This window comes from Archocentrus centrarchus, chromosome 24, assembly GCF_007364275.1.
Source record: "Archocentrus centrarchus isolate MPI-CPG fArcCen1 chromosome 24, fArcCen1, whole genome shotgun sequence".
NCBI lineage: Eukaryota > Metazoa > Chordata > Actinopteri > Cichliformes > Cichlidae > Archocentrus > Archocentrus centrarchus.
The window spans coordinates 29395875-29421664 of record NC_044369.1 but is presented as its reverse complement, the minus strand read 5'-3'; the positions used below and the strand labels follow the sequence as shown (position 1 = coordinate 29421664).

The window sequence follows — 25790 nt, the reverse complement described above, 5'->3', positions numbered from 1 at the left end:
AAGCAAGGATCAAAACATCACCATACTGCCAGCCGACAAGGGGAGGTGCACGGTTGTGCTGAATTCATCGGATTACCACAACAAAATTACTACACTCCTCAGTGACAACAATACTTATGAGGTCTTGAGACGTGATCCCACAAGCAACTACAAGAAAAAAGTTGTTTGCTGCCTGCAACAACTTGAAAAGGAAAAAGCCATTGACCGCCCCACTTACTACCGCCTGTACCCTGGAGAAGCCACTCCATGCATTTATGGACTCCCAAAGATCCACAAAGAAGGAGTCCCACTTCGACCCATTATCAGCAGTATAAACTCGGTCACCTACAACATTTCCAAACACCTCGCCACCATCTTATCACCGCTTGTTGGCATCACACCCCACCACATTGAAAACTCTACAGATTTTACTAACAAGGTCCAGAATCTTGTACTGGATCCAGATGAAACCATGGTGTCCTTTGATGTGGTTTCACTTTTCACTTGCATACCCACAACTGAGGCAGTGGAGACCGTCAGAAGACGACTACAGGAAGACGATTCCTTACTGAACAGAACCAGCCTCACCCCAGATCAGATTTGTGCACTTTTAGATCTCTGCCTTACCACAACATATTTTAAATACAATGATGGATTCTACAGACAGAAGCATGGATGTGCCATGGGCTCCCCAGTGTCTCCCATTGTAGCCAACCTTTACATGGAGGAAGTGGAAAGTAAAGCTCTTGGTTCTTTCAAAGGGATGGCACCTAGCCACTGGTACAGATATGTAGATGACACCTGGGTCAAAATCAAAACCCATGAAGTAGAAGCCTTCACTCGTCACATCAACTCAGTGGATAAATACATACGTTTTACCAGGGAGGACACCAGAGATAACAAGTTACCATTCCTGGACTGTGCGGTGCTTATCGAGGAAGATGGAAGCCTCAACATTGAAGTTTACCGGAAGCCCACACACACAGACCAGTATCTCCTCTTTGACTCCCACCACCCTCTGGAACACAAACTTGGGGTGATCAGGACCCTACAACACCGTGCGGAAAGTGTTCCCTCTAAGGCAGAAGGGAAGCATAAGGAACACACACACATTAAGAAAGCCCTCAAAACATGCGGTTACCCCAACTGGGCCTTCATCAAATCAGCTAAGATGCACAGGAATGAAGGCCAAACACAAACTACAGAGAATAGGAAGGACAAGAGGAACAACATTGTCATCCCATATGTGTCGGGCTTGTCAGAGAAACTCAGAAGAATTTTCTCCAAGCATGACATCTCAGTATACTTCAAACCAAGTCACACCCTAAGACAAAAACTGGTTCATCCCAAGGACAAACCCGCCAAACACAAGATCAGCGATGTAGTGTATGCTGTTCAGTGCAGTGAAGAGTGCTCGGACCTCTACATTGGTGAAACCAAACAGCCTCTTCACAAACGAATGGCACAACATAGAAGAGCCACCTCGACAGGACAAGATTCAGCAGTACATCTGCATCTGAAGGAAAAAGGGCACTCTTTTGAGGATGCCAATGTTCACATTTTGGACAGGGAAAACAGATGGTTTGAAAGAGGAGTGAAAGAAGCCATCTATGTCCACTGTGAACAACCATCATTGAACAGAGGAGGTGGATTACGTCACCAACTTTCCCCCGCTTACAGTGCTGTCCTGAGCTCCCTTCCCAGACGTCTCAACCCCCATTCACACCTTTGTTCCAGTGACCTCAATAGGCCACAGGAAACAATGGAGCGGAGTCCTAAATTGGTTTCAACTGAAACCACTGATTAAATATGACCCACGCCCCCTTCACACCTGGGCACATGTGTTCACGCACATGATCAATAGAGGGTCATAACCACCTCCAGGGGACTATGCCCACAGGGGTTTAAATACCTGGGTCTCTCCACCATTTGGTTGAGAACTGAAGAAGCCTTTCGGATGAGAGGTGAAACGTCTTCAAGAAACAAAAAGAAGTCCAGTCGCCTTTTTCAAGCTCCAGAGACTACTATGACCTGGATGACTGAGAATCTACACAGACATATTGCCTTGCACTTTGGGAGGAACACCCTTCAATTGGTGCGGGAGTATGAAAGGGACTCAAGAAAGCTAGCGGACTACAGGAACCACCTTCGTTTCAACTTGAGATGCAGACAGTCCAGACTGGTTCCCAAGAGTTTGCACCTTGGGTCCACAGTAAAAGGACATAGAGCTGACCAAATTCTATGGAGAGCACAGAACCACCTTTTGAGTGAAAGGATAAGACAGGTCCATTTCACCATAGATGCACTCCAGAACAAAATCCACCAGACTCAGCAGAAACTCTCATCACTCTTACCTCACACCATCGCAGAAGAAGTTTCTACATTTGTGGACAAAGCCCAGCTCGCACAACACATCAAAGGCAAGGAAAGACAACTACGTAAATTTCAAACTCTGCAAACCAAGGCATACCATTCATCTGTTAACAAACAGGACGACACGATAAGCAATGGAAACCAAGGAAAGTGGGTGAAGAACCTATCAGACAGGGTCCTCACCAAACCAGAAGAAAATGTGCTAGCCAAGGACTCAACTTTGCCATAGCCCCACAACAGCTTCCTATAGTAGACCTCATCACAGCAACAGAAACCGCTATAAGAAATAACAAACTTTCTCATCCTGTAGCAGAACAGATCAGGATGAAAGTTTCAGCCACTCTCTCCAGTGCAAGACTTCCTCCATCCAACCTCACCATTCAGGAGAAGAAGGCCATCACAGCCCTAAGCAAGGATCAAAACATCACCATACTGCCAGCCGACAAGGGGAGGTGCACGGTTGTGCTGAATTCATCGGATTACCACAACAAAATTACTACACTCCTCAGTGACAACAATACTTATGAGGTCTTGAGACGTGATCCCACAAGCAACTACAAGAAAAAAGTTGTTTGCTGCCTGCAACAACTTGAAAAGGAAAAAGCCATTGACCGCCCCACTTACTACCGCCTGTACCCTGGAGAAGCCACTCCATGCATTTATGGACTCCCAAAGATCCACAAAGAAGGAGTCCCACTTCGACCCATTATCAGCAGTATAAACTCGGTCACCTACAACATTTCCAAACACCTCGCCACCATCTTATCACCGCTTGTTGGCATCACACCCCACCACATTGAAAACTCTACAGATTTTACTAACAAGGTCCAGAATCTTGTACTGGATCCAGATGAAACCATGGTGTCCTTTGATGTGGTTTCACTTTTCACTTGCATACCCACAACTGAGGCAGTGGAGACCGTCAGAAGACGACTACAGGAAGACGATTCCTTACTGAACAGAACCAGCCTCACCCCAGATCAGATTTGTGCACTTTTAGATCTCTGCCTTACCACAACATATTTTAAATACAATGATGGATTCTACAGACAGAAGCATGGATGTGCCATGGGCTCCCCAGTGTCTCCCATTGTAGCCAACCTTTACATGGAGGAAGTGGAAAGTAAAGCTCTTGGTTCTTTCAAAGGGATGGCACCTAGCCACTGGTACAGATATGTAGATGACACCTGGGTCAAAATCAAAACCCATGAAGTAGAAGCCTTCACTCGTCACATCAACTCAGTGGATAAATACATACGTTTTACCAGGGAGGACACCAGAGATAACAAGTTACCATTCCTGGACTGTGCGGTGCTTATCGAGGAAGATGGAAGCCTCAACATTGAAGTTTACCGGAAGCCCACACACACAGACCAGTATCTCCTCTTTGACTCCCACCACCCTCTGGAACACAAACTTGGGGTGATCAGGACCCTACAACACCGTGCGGAAAGTGTTCCCTCTAAGGCAGAAGGGAAGCATAAGGAACACACACACATTAAGAAAGCCCTCAAAACATGCGGTTACCCCAACTGGGCCTTCATCAAATCAGCTAAGATGCACAGGAATGAAGGCCAAACACAAACTACAGAGAATAGGAAGGACAAGAGGAACAACATTGTCATCCCATATGTGTCGGGCTTGTCAGAGAAACTCAGAAGAATTTTCTCCAAGCATGACATCTCAGTATACTTCAAACCAAGTCACACCCTAAGACAAAAACTGGTTCATCCCAAGGACAAACCCGCCAAACACAAGATCAGCGATGTAGTGTATGCTGTTCAGTGCAGTGAAGAGTGCTCGGACCTCTACATTGGTGAAACCAAACAGCCTCTTCACAAACGAATGGCACAACATAGAAGAGCCACCTCGACAGGACAAGATTCAGCAGTACATCTGCATCTGAAGGAAAAAGGGCACTCTTTTGAGGATGCCAATGTTCACATTTTGGACAGGGAAAACAGATGGTTTGAAAGAGGAGTGAAAGAAGCCATCTATGTCCACTGTGAACAACCATCATTGAACAGAGGAGGTGGATTACGTCACCAACTTTCCCCCGCTTACAGTGCTGTCCTGAGCTCCCTTCCCAGACGTCTCAACCCCCATTCACACCTTTGTTCCAGTGACCTCAATAGGCCACAGGAAACAATGGAGCGGAGTCCTAAATTGGTTTCAACTGAAACCACTGATTAAATATGACCCACGCCCCCTTCACACCTGGGCACATGTGTTCACGCACATGATCAATAGAGGGTCATAACCACCTCCAGGGGACTATGCCCACAGGGGTTTAAATACCTGGGTCTCTCCACCATTTGGTTGAGAACTGAAGAAGCCTTTCGGATGAGAGGTGAAACGTCTTCAAGAAACAAAAAGAAGTCCAGTCGCCTTTTTCAAGCTCCAGAGACTACTATGACCTGGATGACTGAGAATCTACACAGACAATAATAAAAGATGCATGTCTAAAATTTGATATTGGATAGATAGGAAAAAAAATAAAGGCAGGTTAATCAATAAAATTCAGTTTTAAAAATGGATTTAAAGGAAGATAAAAGTCCATAGTGTATCAAATCATCTGGAGCCTGGTCCTAAATCAAAATGTCAACACAACAATATTAAAAATAGGCTTATTTAAAATCCTGACAGCTGTTTTTAGCAGTAGTTGAAGCCTTTTTAATTCTATATACAACAACAACAAAAACACTTCTTTAAATAAGATCTTGCAACATTATGGAATCCAGTAAGTATCAAAGTATCAACTCCCAGCTTTGTGGTTAAAGACTCCTCATATGATCTGTTCCATGATTGTACAGTCACAGTTGGCTGATCCCCTGTAGACCAGTCTTTGATCACTGGAGTCATATTAATGATGGGAAGAGCTTGAAAAAATGCTACAAACAATTCTCTGCTGTGGGTCATTGCTGAATTGGATAGTCAGCCTTTTTTTCATCAGTGCCACTGAGATTTCAGCTGATAAATTAGATTAATGTTGATGATAAATATGTGTCAATGAAGCAAATGCTGATAAAATGAGCGATTCTGCTGTTGTCTGCAAATGTTTGTAATTAATCCTTTCTAAACAACCTCTAAATTAAAATGAATTGTGAGTTCTATAGTATATAGACTGTGATCTCTTAAGGGATCAGTCACCCTTGATACCTTTTCATCAGGTGCCACAAAGGAGCAAATCAGTCCCAAACCTCATCGTTTTCAGTCTTTATAGAAGCTGCCAAGTAATGGCTGTCTCCAGTTATGGGTCTTCTGCGTAGATGCTTGAAGGCTGACCATCTTTTACTGGGACAACTTTAAAGGCTTCTGTATAGAACTGAGTCATGCCCTCTGCTCAGTTGATCGTTGGCGGTACACGCAGCAGGGCATGTGGCTTCTTGACAAAGCCTCAAGTGATGATCGTGAGCCCGACTGGGCTTTGTGTGAAGCTTGTCACATTTACAGCTGACCCTGAGAAGAGATCCTCTCAGTAATTTATAGCAAATAATGTTCTGAGTCCCATTTCCAAGATTCACTGTCACTTTTTACGCAACCATCACTCTGTCGCAAAAGACAGTCTGCACACCTGGTGTGACAGTCCTATAAAATATTATACCAGCCACCTCGGTGTCCTTTCCAATTATGTGAAGATGGAATTAATACTTTTAAAAGCAGATTTATAACAGTTATTTCCAAGTATGCCACCTGTTTCAAAAGTGTTTGTGTGTGTGTGTGAGTTGGGGGGGTGGGGGGGGTTACTTCTTGCTGTGAGGCACTGCAAGAAAGTCATGGCTTTGAATCGTGGAGTACAACAATAAAACTGACTCTGCTGACCGGTGACACTGAAAGGAAGATGAACCCAAGGATGAAGCTCTTGATTTACTAACTGTCCTCACGCAGGGACTCGAACTCTGGTGAGTGATCAAAAAAGTGCAAAAGAGTAACTTAAATCTCTTTAATCAACTTGTTTTCCTCCCGTGGGATCAAATGATGGCATTTCGCTGCCTGCATCACAATACTACACACAAGGTGTCTTTTGATGCTGATGCTTTGACACACCAGCAGCGGCAGGATTGTTGCTGCGTGGTTATTGTGCAGTTTTATAGATTTATAAGTTTTATAGTCCACATTTGAAGGCTGCAGGGGCTGCAGTGACACAGTTGCAGTTGTAGCTTCCCAGATGCCATCGTTTGTGTCCTGTTTGGATTGTTGGGTATTGCACTTTGTTCTGTTCGTTTTCAGCCACTGATTTGTTTTGTTTTGGCATGCTTTTTACTTTTGCTTTCAGACCTTGGCTTGGGATTAAAAATGCCTCTTCACAACAGTAACTTGCTTATTAAAAATGAAAAAAATAAATAAATAACCACGTGCATCTCACACACCACTGAAGGACATCTTACATATAACTGAGTGTGTAATGTGGTATATGTTTTTGTGGGAGTTACACAGTTGAAAGGGAATGTTATAAATTAGATTGCTAATGCAGTGCTACATTACACAGAAACACAAAACAGTAACAACAAAGCTTTAAAATATACATTTTACAAGCATATGCATGAAGGCTGCTTATTAGCAACACTGGCAAAAGTGCCAGAGACCGAGACTGTCTATCAGTAGACGTTACAGCAAGAGGCCATGGGACGTCTCAGTTGGAACAAACCTATGAAGGGATTTGATTGCAACACAAATTTCAGCACAGTAAAGTGAATGCCTTTAAGGGTGTGAGTTGTGAAAAAGCCAAACTGTGTATAAATGATATACATGGCCAAAATGATGTCACTCAGTGGTTTGTGGATTGTTGTTTTGGCATTTTTGTCACATGTGACAGCACTTGTCACATACAAGGTTGCCATGTCCTAATGTAAACCTGCTTGATCACGTTCATTTAAAGGTGACTTGAAACTTATTTTTCGTTCTACTATAAACGCATTACAAAATGTTTATTGAGGTAATAAATACAGTAAGAAGCATAGTCATTTTCTTATAGTATTGGCAGGGCAGTCCACACTTAGAGAGTGGGCATACTGTGGGTATGCTGCAGGCCCAGTGGGCCCCACTGTGGGCCCCACTCTGTTTATTTCGGGCACTGTGAGCAGACAACCCACGAGGTCATTAGTCTGCCATTGGAGTTGCCCCCTGCTGACCATAAGACGTAATGGAGGTTTAAGGCGCTAATGTATCGATGTCACTTTTGCTTTTATATGCAGTTTATACACAAAATTGATAAAAAAATGTAGATCAAGACTCCTCCTGGCCATCCTTCACATTCCTTGAATACAGCTTGTACTGCATACATACATACATACATTTATGTTTGGGGTTTTCATCTTTTCTTTACTCAGGGGCAGGTTTTATTTTGGTTGTTTCTCTTTAACCTCACTTTCTTAGTTCCTCTCCTAACGCTTGTCACTTATTTTGGATGAGCTGTCTGTCTCAATATGGCAGTGGCCTGAGGCAGAGGCAAGGGGCATCCGTAATGATCCCACAGGTATTTGTTAAAAATCTGATCTAAGGTCTGTTGTGTTTTGTCTGCTGCCTGTTAGGCTTTCTTTTTTTTTTGGACTGTTCCTCCTGTCAACGCTTGTAGTTTCACTTTCCCACTATGAATATTTCCAAATTCCAGGCTTTTGCAACATACTTTCATTATATTTTGAGCCACATTTGAAACACATTTAAGCCCTTTAAACACTGACCAACAAAGCAACCAAATTTTACACAAATCGAACTGAGACAATTTAAATCAACAGTCTTGTTTTGTTCACACTATTTTTCTGTGAACAGCTTTGAGCATCAATATCATGGGATATGTCAACTGGCAGAGTAAAATGTCAAAATCACACCAGACAGCTACACTTTAGTTATAGTGACAGTCTCTCACAGTGTGTGTGTGTGTGTGTGTGTGTGTGTGTGTGTGTGTGTGTGTTTGTTGGGGGGGGGGGGGGGGGGGGGGGGGGGGGGGATACGTACAATCAAGCAACACCAGGAAGGATGTGAAAACTTTGGGATCTTGTATGCTTACATGTGCAGCAAGCATTTTACACTAATAGGTCATTACTGCATGTGCTTACAAATGTAATGTGATTACAGCAATGTGTTACTTTGAAAGGTCTTCCACCCAACACTGGGGAACACTACGTATTTGTGACCAGGTAGTAAAAATGTGCATCTTGACTCTGAACCACAGATTAGGTTCTCAGGTCTGAAAGTATCAGGATCTTTGCATTGTTGCTTTGGTCTTTAGTAGTGATATACTTCTGTTTCAGGCTCAGTTTTCTTCCTTTTTTCTCAAACCTGTAACTGCCTATTGACTTTTTGGGGTCACAATATTGACACACTAACACCTTAAATAATCTCAGCCAGTTTATTAAATGCAGTTATAACTAATATTGACTGTAAACTTCCTCAGAAATGTGTTTTGGATGGTAGAATCAGACGTTATGGACACTTAAAAGAAGAAAAAAAATCTAACTTTTCTCTCTGTCCCTTTAATTGATACTGCTTTTCCCTCCATCTAGATTACAGTAAACCATTTCAGCTGGTGCTGTGTTACTGATAGTAACTAAAAGTTCAAGCAGCTGCGCAGCTCTGGTTCTGATGAAACCAGCAAGTCCTGCACATTAATAATTACAATCGGCCACACAGGGACATCTGTTTCCTGAGGCTATATCAGCACGTACAAAGTAACTTGATGCAAGAGGGCTAACAGTGGACTCACATGGTGACACTGCAGTTTTTCACACCTACCAACATGCCTGTCTTTCCCCTTTCAGCAGCTGTCTTGTTCCAATGCCAGGTTGCTGTTATAAATTTATATATCAGCAGGTTTGATTTGGCTCCTGTGGCCGGATAAAAACTGGTTGCCGAAGAGCAAGATCCCCACAGCTGTAGAGGTTGGACAGGAGCAAGTGGACATAAAAGCTGTTTGCCTTTGTTAATTATTTGACATCATTAGACATCCAAACTAATTAACAAACATAAGCAGGAGAGCAGCAGAGGACACTGTGGATGCATTTACACAGCCGATTGTTTTGGGCATTCTTTGAAAAGAGTTTGACTTTAATGACCTGAATGACTTTATAAAATAAATTTAAAGTATTCTGGAAACAGAATTTGCCTACTTAGAATCCTGTTTCTAATCTTAAGAAGGCTAAATATTTCACTAAGAATAAAGGTGCAAGACTGATGAGAATAATATTATTGTTTGTCGTTCTTCACAACCTTTAGAAGGAGTTTTCCTTATATTTTGAGATGGACATGTTTCTGACTGCCCTTGGATAACATGCTTTCAGTACCCCCCAAAACAGCTCCAACCCATCAAGGTATAGACATCTACAAGACTTCTGAAGGTGCCCTGTGGTTTCTGGCACCAAAATGTTAGCAGCAGATCCCTGAAGTCTTTGAGTAGAGAATTTGCTGTGGATCAGACTTGTTCCAGCACATTCCCCAACACATTGTTACTGGTTAGTGGTGTGTCTTTCATCCAGTAAACATTACTTCTTTGGAAATTCACTAGTCTGGCAATAATGATCAGGCCCTTGTTAAAGTGGGTCAGATCTTCACATCCACCAATTTGTCACATCCACACAATGACTACAAGAAACAATCCTTACCTTCTGTATATAGAGAGATGGATCTCTCAGAACTTCTGCATATAGACATCACGTACAAATGTGTGATGGAAAATTTTACTTTAACCTCTTATATGTTTTTCAACTATGGAGTATGTGACCATGAAGTGATCTGTAGGTTGTAAAAACTGTCCAGATGGCCATTCCCTTATCTGATACCTACACACACCCTCCTTTCTCAGGGCCTTTAGTTTATGGTGTGACCTTTCTTATCTTACGGTCCCATCAATGCAGGGACATGCAGCTGGGGTTCAGGAGGGGAGAACAGGGGGGTGTAAAAGGGTATAAGTACATTGTGTTTCTGTATAAGATTCAGAACTCACACACCCCTCTGGGGGAGTGGGGTGACTTCTCCTCGTACGAGAATAAAAACCATTTAACGGAATCTTGTCTCTCTCGTTTGATAAATACATTTCCATAACAAATGCTTGGTCAGAAACCACAGTGTTTTCTAAAACCTAAGCAGTTCGGTTTGGTGCCTAGACTTAACCAAAATGATACTCAAAGAAAAATGCACAAACAAACTTCATCCATGGGACACGGTCTTGTGATATATTCCAGAACCACTTGTCAGCGTGCAGAGTCATGTTGTAGGTGTTTAAATTAGTTTATTTTTCATCCACATTGTTAGAATTTAAGGACATTCTAAGTAAATGTAACCTCTTAACTTCCACCAGGTTGCTAGTGAACGATGGTTATAGTTAGTTCTGCCTGAGCACATTCTGGCAAGTATTAGATGCATTCGTGTAAATGGTACAAGCTATTGATAAATACTAGCAGGACCAGGCATACAGTAATGAAGAACACTTCAAAGTGCAAAGTTCAGTGGACCAAAGGCAGCACAAATGAATTGGACCTGATTTCAGAGTATGCAAAAATGTTTTTTGTGTTTCAGTTAACCAGGTAACACTAATGTAGTGAACTATGAGCTCACGTCCATTTAGTGTGAAACAAACTGCACTTTTGTAAGTCACATTCTCAGGATACGTGATGCAATAGTGTGTAATAAAGTTTCCTATTTTCACCAGTGAGAGTCTTTTATTATTATGCAAGAGCCCCATCAGCCCAATAGGTTCCATTAAATGACTCTTCGTAATAAAATACTATTGTGCAGCTGGGAAATATGTTCGTCAAATTAATCCTGCTAATGCTACTTATAGTAATAGCAGGGATGCATTTTTATTATCATTTTCTGCTGTAAAAGTGAGCAAGCATTGGGAGTGAGGAATGGTTTCACAGCTTACAGAGACATAGTGCAGTGACAAAACTATTCTGTTTTTTAAATTTTTTCATTCTGTATCGCTTACCTTTCTCAACCACTGTGTCTTTCATGCATGGTGCTTTAATATTACTGATAATGAAACTTTGCCAACGAGAGAGTCTCAAACTCAACTGACCGATCTGATTAACAGTGCAGAGCTTAGCAGAGTTTGGATCTTTCATAGTTTTTCCTGTTATTTTTGTCTGATATGATAAAATTTACTTGTTAAATAATTACGGTCCAACTTTTTCCAGATCCGATACACCTACTGCCCACTGGCTTTGGCTATCAATGTCGCCTTGTTTGTTGTGATTTGGTGCTATATACACTGCTCAAAAAAAATTAAAGGAACACTTTTTAATGAGAGCGTAGCATCAAGCCAGTTAAATTCTGGGTTATTGATCTGGTTAGTTAAGTAGCAGTTTCAGCTGCTTTGGTGTTAATGAAATTAACAACAGGTGCACTAGAGGGGCAACAATGAGACAACCCCCACAACAGGAATGTTTTTACACATGGAGGCCACATCTCCACATCTTTTCTGACTTTCACGAGTTTTGCATTTTGCTAAGCTCAGTGTCATTACTGGTAGCATAAGGCAATAAGTGGACCCTACAGAGCTTGCGCTTGTAGTCCAACTCCTTCAGGGTGACATATCAATATGTGTTACTGCCAGAAGGTTTGCTGTGTCTTCCAGCAGTCTCAAGAGCATGGAGGAGATTCCAGGAGACAGACAGTTACTCTAAGAGAGCTGGACAGGTCATAGAAGGTCCTTAATCCATCAGCAGGACCAGTATCTGCTCTTTTATGCAAGGAGGAACAGGATGAGCACTGCCAGAGCTACAAAATTACCTCCAGCAGGCCACTGGTGTGAATGTCTCTGACCAAAGAATCAGAATCAGATTTCATGAGGGTGGCCTGAAGGCACAACATCCTCTAGTGGCCCCTATGCTCACTACCCAGCACCGTGGAGCCTGATTGCTATTTGTCATAGAATACCAGAATTGGGACGTCACCATTGGCATCTATGTGTTTCACAGATGAGAGCAGATTCACTCTGAGCACATGTGACAGTAGTGAATGGGTCTGGCAAAGCCGTGTAGATCGTTATGCTGCCAGTAACATCTGTCAGCATGACCAGTTTGGTGGTGGGTCAGTGATGCTCTGGGGAGGCATATCCATGGAGGGATGCACAGACCTCTACAGGCTAGGAAGTGGCACCCTGACTATCACTGGCTATTGGGATGAAATTCTTAGATCTATTATCAGACCCCACGCTGGTGCAGTGAGTCCTAGGATCCTCCTGGTGCACAGCAATGCACTCAATACTCTAATGCAGTAATACACGTGAGAGTTTTCAGGCAGTTCCTGGAACATGAAGGAATTGATGCCATGGAATAGAATAGAATAGAATAGAATAGAATAGAATAGAATAGAATAGAATAGAATAGAATGCTTTTATTGTCATTATACAGAATGTACAGTGAGATTGGAGGGCTACTCCTGTTCAGTGCCATAGAGCAGGAAGTCACACTTCCTAAAATATAAAATAGAACTTCTAAAAATGTACAGAAAATAAAACAGAATGTATAAAATTATATACATTGTAAAAAAATAAAATAAGTCTATACATATAATAATGAAGATGGTGAGTATTGCACTTGGTGAATGAATATTGCACTAGTGGGTGAATTTTGAATATTATACAATATAGGGGTGATAGATATTGTTCAGTATGAATAATATAATATTGATTGATTGTCTTTTTTTCTGACATATAAAACAACAAACCAATATACATATATTGGCATATATTTATACACGCAGACATGCCTATGTATAATATTGCACAGAGATGTGGGTATTCCACAGTTAGAGTGGGTGAGTGTGTGAGTTCAGGGTGGTGATTGCTCTGGCGAAGAAACTGTTCTTGAGTCTGTTTGTTCTGGCTTTGATGCTCCTGTAGTGCCTACCAGAGGGCAGCAGGTCAAACACTGACTGGCCCCTGCCTGATTTAAATCCAACAATGCCAGACTGTCCAAGAGCTCAGAGACCTGGGTGGAGATCTCCTAGGACAAAATCCGTTGTCTCACTAGGGGCAGGCCCTGGCTTTGTCAGACATGCATACAAGCATGTGGGGGCCATACAAAAACTGCTAAGTACCATTTTTACTTCCTGCAATGAAAGGCAAACTGGACTAGCCTTCTGTAGGCTGATAATTTTCATTTCCATGAAACGATGTGGCATCCTTTCATTTCTCACACTTTGCCCAGTCCATATCAGTACAGATATCTAGCATGACACCCCCCAGCCCCCCACAGTTACAATCTAATTTTCAGGTTTTCTGTGTTCCTTTAATTTTTTGAGCAGTGCAATTTGGGCACTTTGTTGGTCTGGAGCATTAGCACAATGCCACAATCTTCTCAGGAGTGGACCTCCTGGAAATTTCACCCCAACGTCAGACCATGCAATGCTCAGAGAAACTGAAAAGACCCAAGAGCTACATCTCATACACTACAGGCCTCAGTTAGCATGTTAAATTTTCAAATGCATGACAGTACAATTAGAAAAAGACTGAACTTGTTTGTTTGTTTGGAAGGGTTACCAGGAGAACATGGCAGCACAGCTTAGGTTTGCAAGATTGCATCTGAACAAACCACAAGACTTCTGGAAAAATATCCTTCAGACAGATGAGACCAAAGTGGAGATGTTTGAACATATGTGGCAAAAACTAAATACAGATTATCAGCATAAACACGTCATACAAACTCTCAAGCACAACAGTGGAGGGGGTCATTTTGCAGCCATAGGACCTGGGCACCTTGCAGTCATTGAGTCAACTATCAAATCTTCTGTATTCTAGAGTTAAATGTGAAGCCATCTGTCCAACAACTAAAGCTTGGCTGTTATCGGTTCATTCAACAGGACAATTTTCACAATTGCACCAGCAAATATACAACAGAATGGCTGAAGGAGAAAAGAATCAAGGTGCTGCAATGGTCCTGTAAATGTCCAGACCTCAACCTGATTTAAATAATCATAAGAAATCTCTGCATAAATAAATGCCCACAAACCTCAATTCACTGAAGCAATGTTGTAAAGAAGAGTGGGTCAAAATTCGCCCACACTGATGTGGAGAGACTGATAAAGTCATGCAGAAAAAGATTAATTCAAGTAACTAGCAAAAACACACACTAAAGGTGTTTTTTTTTTTGCCAGGCCTCCAGTGATCGTTCGCTTTGCTCAAAAGAGAAGTTGTTGGAGTAGCAAATATGCAAATCTCCAAACTGACCTTTTTCTGTTAGTAGCCAGTGCACTGCTGCTGACATAAGGCTAGTAAACACACAACTGAATGGAATCAGTCAGCCAGTCATTATTAATTATGCCTGATCCAGCTTTTTTGAGTCAGGATCTAACCAATACTTGATCCCCATTTTTGATCAGTACAACCTTGCTTGTTCTCTGATTGCTTTCTAAAGCAACCTGAATGAGAAAATATATCCCGTCTGTGGCAGAACACAAGAGAAGATTTCAAGTCAAGGTTGGGGAATAACCACAAATGAAGTAACATGTATGACAGTAAGATTTAGGGAAGAAGAAGTGGCCTTCTGTCTTTCTGTCACATTTACACTGCCTTCTGATGATAACAAAACCCCACCAACAGTTAAAAAATGTAAAGTTATTACATCTCAGTGAGTTGGCATATTTTCTGCTCATACAATAGTTTCTCAAAAGTTTGATGGGCAAGGAGTGAAAAGAGATGAACATTTAGGTTAGAAACTAGCTGACCTTCCAGACAGGTTGAGCAAGCCAGTTTCAAAGTAAAACTTTCATGTAGTTCTCCCACACAAGCCAAAGAAATGCCTCATTTATCCATCCACACACATTTCATTGTGTATATAGAAAAATATGGACAGTAGGTCCAAATAACTTAACAAAACATTGATTTAACAATTTTGCGCTACCACTTTTTTTCCCTTACAAATTTCTTTTTATAGCTGAGGTGGGTTCTCCCTCCCTCCATCCCCAACCGGTCACAGCAGATGGCTGCCCCTCCCTGATCCTGGTTCTGCCAGAGGTTTCTTCCTGTTAGAAGGGAGATTTTCCTTCCCACTGTTGCCAACTGCTTGCACATAGGGGGTTGTTTTGACTCCCTTCTAACTTGAGGTGACTGCTTGCTGTGATTTAGCACTATATAAATAAAATTGAATTGAATTGAATTCAACTCATCATGGACATGAATGTCATGGTAAATTTGGGCTTTTAATGAATCCTTTGAACTGTTCTTTTTCCAGGGTGGAATGATTGTAAATGGACTAGTTCTTATATAGCGCTTTTCTACTCAGTATGAGCACTCAAAGCGCTTATTGTACAGCATAGATGTTTAATAACTTTAAAAAAAAAAAAAGAAGTTTGACTTTATTTTGGATCTCTAATCCACACAGGGCCAAAATTATGCATGCAGGCTCAAATATATTCATACATTCACTTAAATCATTTAATAGTTGGTGCTTAAGGTTCTACAATGTCTTGACAAGGCCAAGGCGTATTAACTTCTTGACTATGACTGATTAACTACATCTGGTAGTTTCTCTTTGCCCGCATCAAAATGATTTGTTTGGCAGCACTTATTGGATTGACCAATATTCAGGCCAGTGGGAAAGTCCACGGAACTCAGTGAAGATCTATGAGGGAGAATTGTAAATTTACAGTTGCGAAGGTCTCCTGGAACCATTTCTAAAGAACATAAGCTCAAACAGTTGCATGTAAGTACAAATTATGTGTGTATTATTTGTGTATGTGTCACCACTTTGCCTAGGTTTGCAGTTACCTACATGGACAAGCCAAATGCTTGTGTGTGACTTTCAAATCTAAGAACAATGTACTGTCAAGCGTGGTGGTGGTAGCATCATGTCCTGGGGCTGTTATGCTGCCAGTGGTACTTTTACAGTGCACAAAGTGGACGGAATAATCAGGAAGGAGGACTAAACTTTTTTCAACTTCACCTCAAACAGCTAGATGGTTTAAACGTGGGCACAGCTGGGTGTCTAAACTGGTTTTACAATGGATAAAGCAGGCTAACATTAAGCTTCTGGGATTGCCTTCCCAGAGCCCCAAGTTCAACCCTATTGAAAGTTTGTGGACTATGCATAGCTGGGTCTTTGCCTGGAAACCAACTAGTTTAAATGAACTCTACCAATTCTGAGTGGTCAAATATTCAGCCAGAATTATGCCAGAGGCTTGGTGATGGCTATCAAAAGTATCTGGTCAAGGTGCAGCTTGCTAGAATAGAATAGAATGCCTTTTATTGTCATTATACAGGATGTACAATGAGATAGGAGGGCCACTCCTGTTCAGTGCCATGCAATAGAAAATCAAATTCTCTAAAATAAAAAATAAAAATATTATAGTCTAGTATAATCAAGAAATATACAGAAAATAAACAATGTATAAAATATACAAAAAATAGAATGTATAAAAATATATACATACATTGGTGCATCTGTACATTGTAAGAAAAGTAAAAAAGTGCATACATATAAAAATGAAGATGATGAATATTGCACTAGTGAATGAATACTGGATATTACCAATATAGGAATGATAGATATTGTTCAGTATGAATAATCTAATATTGCACAGAGATGTGGGTGTTGCACAGTTACGGTGGGTGAGTGTGTGAGTTCAGGGTGGTGATTGCTCTGGCGAAGAAACTGTTCTTGAGTCTGTTTGTTCTGGCTAAGTGACATCTATCCAAATATTAGTGGGGGTATATACATTTGAGCGTGTATGTATAATTTTAACCTGTGTGTATTAGAAAGAAATCCAAAATAACTTGAAACTTGTGCATCCAATTCGTGTTTTGTGAAGTAATTAATAATGAATGCTGTACAATCATTCCTCCCTGGAAAAAGAACATTTCAAAGAAATCATGAAAAGCCCCAAATTACCATGACATGCCTGCACATTTTGAGTGTATGTAAACTTCTGAATATAACTGTATATCACTTAAAATTTTCACTCATATTTTCATCCTCAATTCATTATAAATAAACCCACATATTTTAACATCAATAAAAATTTAATTTCCTATGCTCTTAGTAATATGCTTTGCAGAGACTTGTAATTGTGCCTTTAAGGGTTGTTACCATGTACCATTACCGAGTAGTACCTGTGAAAGTCAAACACTCACCTGTGAGATCACTCTTAAGTTGAACATTAGCTTTTTGGCCACCGCCACATTTGTTTATTGTCAAGGGTTCACAATTGGCTAAGACTTTAAGAGTGCTAAGTTATCAGCTAAGACTACCAAGTTGCAATCAATAAGCTGTAAGAATGCAAAACTTCTTGGACTGGTTTTAGCAAACAGGAGGCCATACTTTACGTTAGATAATTCCATTAAAAATACTGTGAATGGAATAAGCTAAAATTATGCAGACAGCTTTTGGCTACAGCTAAAGCGGCCCTGCCCCTAACATAAATAAATAAATAAGTATGGGTAGAGGATCTTTGAATCTCTTAGCTCTTTAGATTGCTAAATGCAAAGCTGTTAACTGTATTTGCTATTTGGTGCTCTGCATTTAATAGTCTTTTTATTCATCTCTTTGGTGAAAACAGCTAAGGTTGCTGAAGACTAAATCAAAGATTAAATTTGCTGCCCATCAAACAACACACCAAAAGGCTCTGTAGTGCTGACAGGAAGTGCAGAGTCAGAGGATATTTCTTTGTGCAATTGTCATTATGAGTGACCTTTTTCACACAGTTATTTGAGCCATTGTGAATGGCTTTAAAACCTGTGTGACCACTAGTTTTTCCTGCCCTATGCGCCTTGTTTTTATCAATGCAACTATGTTCCCAGATCTCATTAGTGGGGGAAAGTTGCACCTATGCTATAATATTTTAATAAAGTGGAATTATCCAACAAGTTAATGTGCACCACTTTTAATCCATGTTCAGCTTGGGGCGTTTGAGAGGGGGAACAGACACAGATGGGCAGGAGTGAAAGCTCGACATCAGCACAGCATCAGAGGGTGTGAAAAATATGTTATCTCCTTTTGACTCACATTGTGTTGCAGCCACAGGGAATCCTGCTCTCTCCCAGTTCTGTTCTGTTTCATCCGTGTACAACACTGCTGTTAATAATTAGACAGTAGGTGTAAGATGCGGCAGATTCACCAGCAGAACAATCTGTTGCACACAGAGCTGTCTCATTTAAATAATTAAAATGAATCTACTCTTGTGCATATTTGCATACATTAAATTAATATTTGTCCCGCAAGGCTTGGCAAACACATTCCTTTCACCGCAATGTGAAAGTACGGTTATGATTGGCAGAGTCTGATATCCTACAGCAGCAGCAATCTGCACACTGTGGCATTCACTGCTGTATGTGTGACACTGTCGTGTGTGATTTACTGAACTTCCTCTCCATGTGGTTTTTCTTTTGCATGATTTATTTTGCAGACCCTGAGCACCTGTGTTAGCCTTCAGCGTTGTAATTGTAACAGACCCTAGCCACGTTGTCCAGCTCTGCCTGCCGGCCCCCCGTTAAGGCGAGGAGAAGCACAATGCACTGCAAATCTTATGGCTGCTATGTGCATTGACTTTAAAATTAATGTTATAATATCCTCACAGTACTGCTGCACTAAGTAGCCCTGCATGGGATAACTTATAGCCTGATTTAAAGCAGAAAACTGAGAGAAGTGGCCTGCAGATTATTTATTGTGTCAGTAATTTCATTTCTTCTCCTTAGAGGCCGAAGTGCCTTTGTTCTATATTAGTGGATCTTATGGTAACCTTCTTCTTCTGTGCATGTGACAGCATGACTGAATTTGGATTGTTGATGCTGACCCTGATATCAATATTTAAGAATTTGAAATTGTCAATAATAATATCATCTGAAATTTACTGCAAATATGTAAAATATTTTATTTATATGAGCCTTTTCGTTGGATTGTTTATAAATATTGAAACTTAAACTCGTATTACACTGATATAGTACAATAATTGTAATGTATCAACTGAGCTTCCAGTGCAAGCCACAGACCACAACAGTGTTAATTTCGTTGATGAAATATTTTCGTCATAGGTTTCAACAACGACCCTTTTTTTCATGATGAAAACGAGATGATAGCTAAATTAAAACCACCTAAAAGGATAAAAACGATGCCGAAATTAATTTACACTTTCGTCATGGACTTCACTTCCCAGACCCAGATGCTACATCCATCTTTTGTATACAGTCTATACCCAAGTATTTTGTTAACAGAGGTTTTGCAGGGCTAATCTGAGTGGAGGCTCCTGTGTTGTAACTGGCTGTAAATGTGTGTCCACCAGCAGCATTTCTAGACAGACTGTTGAAAATGACTGGCAAGTTCTCCATCTGCTTAGGCAGAGCAATAACAGCAGCACTATGTTAATGTATGAAATATATGAAATATAAATTTCTATCTTTTGAGTTCAGATTTTCTTTCTAATGCAGATATTTTGTATGTTCTGTGCAATATTTCTTTATCATTTAATTTAATGTAGTGACACTTACAGTTGTGCTTAGAAGTCCCCAAAATTTATTTTTCCTGCATACAAATATGACAGAAATTACATAAATGTTCTGCATTAATTTACTGAGAAAAAATGATCAAACATTAAATATGTTTTTGGTATATTTAAATACAAGCACTGGTCTTCACTGTCAAAGCATGTTTTGTATCTCAGGAGGTCTACAGAATTGTACCACACATCAATCAAAGTTGTGACTTTCTCCCAGACTGGCAAAGGTTACAAAACAATTCCCATGGAGTGTGTGCTCCACCAGTCCACAGTCCTCCAATTTTACAAGACCTGCATGACTGTGGACTGTGCTCCACCAGTCCACAGTCATGCAGGTCTTGTAAAATTGGAGGAAAATCAGTCGAAGTCCTACTTTGGCGTGGGCTCATGTCGTTGGTCATGAGTGAAAGAATCAATCAGAAAGAAAGCTACTGAGAGAAGCTTGTGTACATGCATACAGAATGTAATCGTTTTAGCTTATTTCAGAAGCATTACATTTGAAGAAAAGCAAACAAAGCATTTCAACATAAAAACATCATCTTATTGGTTTAGGGCTGCTTTGCTGCCTCTGGACCAGGAGATTTACATGACAGGAGTTTTACATGAAGACTGTGACTCTAAACACACAAACCATTCTACCAAAGACAAGTTAAGACAACCGTAACTTAGTAAACTTGGGCCACAATTCTTTTTTCAGACATGCTTTATGTGACTAAGATGAAATACAGGAAGAGCCACAAGTTCCAGAATAAAATAGAAACAATAGAATACAATGTGCTGGATTATATTAAAATCCATGAAGTTGGTAGACTTGGCAGATTGATTTATAAAAGGCAACCCAGAAGGTCTGAGTTGACAGCATCCACCTCTTTGTCTTTTAAACTAATTTTTGCCTACTTAGAGCACTGAGAAAATGGAAGAACCTAACAGAAAAACTGCAAAGTCAAATTCAGTGTGCGAGATTTCACTTGGAAATTTTACCTATTTAGGATACAAAATACAACCCTAACCCAAACCCTATATGGGTGACTATTGACTTCATGGATATCAAGAGACAGATATCACTGCAGTACAGACATCCATCACTGGATGAAAAAGTTTAATTTGAGACAGTCACCCTGGCGCCATGCCCGATCTTGAAATATGCAGCAAAGAGGAAAGATGTTTATCCATCAGTCAGGATCTGTAACGTGTTGGAGCCATCACAGAAAAAGTTTGTTTACATAAGTGGAGCATACTCTGTGGAAATTGAGTTAAAGATCATGACAATTTCATTAAAGTCATTTTCCTTGAGATTAACATAATGCTGCCTTTTATTTATCTTGGGAGGATGATATGTATTCCTTTTAGGATGTCACATTGAGATGCTCGGGCTATATTTTGCCCGTGTGTGATGTCTGCTGCTCTGTCTCACTGTCTCCCGTTCTCCTGCTGCAGAATTAATCTGTGTACATATACTCAGCTGTGTGTGTGTGTGTGTGTGTGTGCGCGTGCTGTGCAGAAAACTATAGGAGGCTTAAAAATGATGACATTTCATTATTGCTAGACTTTATTATTGGGACCAAGACATGATTGTATGGCGGGTTCACATGTACCCATGTTTAAATATTGTTATATACAAAAAAGAGTGACTCTATAGACCAGACATAACCAATAGGCGGACCTCGGTCCGGATCCAGACCGAAATGATGTCTCAAGCGGACTTGAACCTAATACCAAAACAGAAATAACCACTTAATTAAAATCTTGTTGAAGGTTTTCTGGTTTACCGGCGCAGCTTTTGCAGTCCTTACGGTAGTAGTGAAGCTCCAAGGAAACCCACTGACCAATTGCATACGAGTTTGGCGATACCACGTGATACCACCAAGCTGGTTCCTGCCGGCTGGTAAACTTTGTAACAAACAGGGTTGTTATCCACAGTATTCCTGACTTCGCGCCACTACCCATAATTCATAGCGGAAACCGGTAGTTTACTTCCATTTGCGCTGTTGTTTACGGTTGTGGGCTTACACACTTGCCGTTCATTTAAACATTTTGACACTGCAGTTTCTTTTACCTGGCCTAAATGGTACCACATCGGAGGTGGAAACATTGCAAGGATGTTTTAAAAAGCAGCGAGGTAACAGTGCCTCACCCATCACTTGTGTAAATGACATGAAATTATGGCCCTTAGCTACATCAACATTATCAGTTACCTTGTTTTTTCCGAAGGTGTTGATGGCGAGGAATCACGTAATTATAAGAGCACCAGATTACCTTCAAAGCAATAAAATCAATAAAACAAGGCAATGCTGTTTTCCTTAAAGCAGCTGTAGAGCCGAGCCAGCGCATTGGCCAAGCTAAGCGCTTAGCATGGGTCATGCTAAGGGAAAGTGGAGCGGTGGAGACAGTCAGCTGTTCCTGTATTGCTGATTAGGGAGATCATGTAGTGATGCTGCAGCTATTCTGTGGAAGGTAAATCACTGATCTGGATATCAGAGTGTTCAGATCACTGAAACAGAAACACTGGACTGGCCGAAGGCTGTGATTGAGGAGACACGCAGCTGTCATCTTGCTAACTGCTACGTGTTTACATGAAGGCAGGCATTGTTTAAGCTTTGTGTAGACTGTATACTGTAGTGTCACACTATAAATAAAGTAACGTAAAAAAATAAGAGGCTGTACATTAAAGGAAAACGTAAAACATAAGGAAAAATACGGTAATAGGATGTGCAACTCCATAGTATAATTTGGGGGAAAAAGAACAAATTTGCAGAATAAAATAATTTGAAAAAATGTACAGACTGATGTAGTGACAACCGACAACAGTACAAGTTGAACCCGAGCTCATGTTCCAACTAATAAAGCCGCCTGTTACAGCACAAAGTAACCGAATTTTATCATTAACTCTGGCTCTAACTTTGGGTAACCGGAAGTATAAAACCGAACAGCGGAAGTAGCGTCTGTCATGGCAGCCTACGTGTGCTCTTCCAGAAACCCGTGGATAGTTAACGAAAACGAACTAAATAATGAAAACTGAAACTGAAAAAAAACATTTTCATTAACTGAAATAAATAAAATCTATAATTAAAAGCAAAAAACAGTATTGTGAGTTTACAAAACTAACTAAAACTAACAGAAATTATAGATAAAATGACCTTTGTTTTCGTAATTGTATTTAAAAAAACCCTTGTGGATTCATATGAAATCATTTTTTTCCGCTCTAACAGTTTAAGCTGGGAGCGCCATCGGGTAGCTCTGTGTGTACGTGTGCGCGCTCACCGCATCGGTCTGCAAAGTAATGGCAGCGGTCTGCCGAGAAACCGCACTGATCCTTCAACGTAACCTGACATGCGCCTCCGGAGAAATCGAACTACATGTCAGGTCCACACAGCCCACAACGTTGTGATTAACCTGTTCAGTCCTTGTGCGTTTCTGGCTACTTTTTGCTGCAGTGTTTGAATTCATCAGTCAGAGAATAACAATCAGCAATAATAATCAAAGCATCAATATAAGGACTCACAAAGGTCAGCAAATTCCTGGAGGGAGACTGCTGAAACTATCTGAATGGATGTGAGGAAATGAAGAAAGTGGAAAAACAGGGACAAATATGTTTGCAGCCAAAAAACTGAGCACAAAGAGCGAGGACCAAAAAAGTCCCAGCCAGCACAGCATATAAAACACCAGCACGCGACCGCAAGGTAATTAACACACACAATCCAGCTACACAAGCATAAATGGTCGGCCACTTAAGTAGGTTGTGTACAGAGGCTGCAAAGCTAACTCTCTGAGCAGCTCCAAAACAGAAGCAGCTTCATGTGGTGAGAACATCAGGATGCAGCTGGATTTGAGCTTTGACTCCTTCAAAGAGTTCAGTTTGTTTTTGTCCAACATTCACTACGTTGTGATGTTTTACACCACGTGTTCTGCACTGACGCTGAAGTTTGTTGTAGAGTTTATTCAGTTTTGGAGTTCATGTTTTTCTTTATGTTTCTCCTTGTTGATGTTCACGTGTTTCCTTAATATTACACACATTAAACACGTAGTGCTGCTATTTTGTGAACAGTTGGTTGTTGAATGCAATTTTTTAAACGGTATCTTTTGTCGAGTTATAGTCAGTCTTGCACCTGACAAAGTATGAAAAAGGAAAACTGACGAAAACTAAACTAAAACTAAGCATGAAACCATATTCTGAAAAACTAACAATATATATATATATATATATATATATATATATATATATATATATATAAAATTGTCCATGAGAAATAATCAAAAGAAAATGCTAAAATAAGTGGCTAAATATACCTGGGCAACCCATTCAAATAAAGTCTGTGTGTTGTAAACACTGTACTTTTTTTGTACTATTTCTTGTTACAGTTGTTATTGACTGGCATATATACAGATACTAACAGTTCTATGATAAGTTAATACCAGCCAATTAAACTGGCCCACTCATTCTCCAAAGTGCTTCATTGCAGCTCTGCACCAAATATTCAGCAAGGTTTTATACAGTGGTGGTCATGTTTACTTCACCTGTTTTCTGCCTTTCAAATAATAAAATCCTCTGGGCAGCTTTTTAATTAACTGAAGAGAGGAGTAATTTTACATCCATGAGTTATATTTTATTTCACTCTGTGGGTATATTTGGACATTCGCCCCACTGCATGTCAAGTGTGGCTTTTGATTTGTCGTGCAAACTAGAAAGTAGATGAACCTCTCCGTGGGCTCAGGAGCTGATTTTGTTTAGATGTTTCCATGATGTGATGGTTTGTAATACAAAATAGATGGAGGCAGGACATTTTTCATTTAACTCTCTGCTTGCGTGCTAGAATAGAAATGAATGGTTATTCATTTGATTAAAAGTGAATTTAAGTTTCTCTATTTTAGATACTGGAGCAACGGGAGTACATAGAGGAGTATCCAGGTGCAACACACCACCTCTGGCAGTCATGAGGAATAGAGGGTATGTACAGCATGAGCTCTCCTTCTCGCATCATACCACTCCTCTCATCCATGCTGAGTGGCCAGAGAAGCTCTCTGCATTTATATAAGAGATTTGATGCCTACAAGTAAATAAAAATGTCTATGAAGTAGTAAAACTCATAAACACACACAATGATCTTGTAATTACAGTATATAGCACCAAATCACGTGACATGTAGAAGTGTAGCTTCACAACAGGCAAATTAAACCAGGAGAATAGGATGAATCAGAGTTTCCAAAGGAGTCCTTTGGAAGATATACTAGATATACAAGAAATGTGTGAAGGAACTGACTGATTGAAGAGCGGCTTTCTGATCTGACAGCGTTGGACAAGAAGTTTTTTACAACTTTCATAACTGATTACATGATCAAATGCTGTATAGAGTTCATGAATGAATAGTCATTTGTCCCTCCAGCTTCATGTATGTCTGTATGACCACTGTCATCAGCCACTCTCATCTTTCTTCCCTCCCTAGATGTCTTTTTTCTATGCCATTATTTCCTTGTAGGATACTGGCCATATTTCTTCCTCTGATTCTTTCTCTTTCCGTCCTGTTGTGGTAGAATAATGTGAATTAGTTACCAGTTGTCCACTAGGTAACTGTCATGCCCATAATGTTATGTATTGCATTTTTCTTTTCTTGGCTTTGTTCCTGCAAATGAAAGTAATAAATAAACTGCTTCTATTCACTGCAGCTTTAGAGGGCTTTTAATTTGAAACCGATATAGGAAATGCTGACTTTGTATAAAAGTGCAATGTAGTAACTTTAACAGAGCGATGATATTGAAGTCAGCAGTGGAGTGCTGCTGACTTTAAATGAGGCTATTGTCAGGCGTGGAAGGAAAACTTCGAGGACCTCCTGAATCCCACTGACACACCTTCTGTAGTGGAAGCCTGGAGTCTGGGGACGAGGGGATGACACGCCCATCACCGGGGGTGAGATCACTGAGGTGGTTAAACAACTCCTTGGTGGCAGGGCCCCTGGGATAGAAAAGATTCGCCCTGAGTTCCTGAAGGCTCTGGATGCTGTAGGGCTGTCTTAGTTGAC

The 25790-nt window shown here is 40.6% G+C and overlaps 1 long non-coding RNA gene across 1 annotated transcript in view; it reads left to right on the top strand.

Annotated features, from left to right (window-relative positions):
• Positions 1-25790, top strand: part of LOC115774952 (uncharacterized) — a 119513-nt gene that overhangs the window by 46839 nt on the left and 46884 nt on the right. The window contains exon 2 of the long non-coding RNA XR_004019233.1: positions 24646-24721. This is a non-coding gene — a long non-coding RNA (uncharacterized LOC115774952). The remainder of the gene's footprint in view (positions 1-24645; positions 24722-25790) is intronic.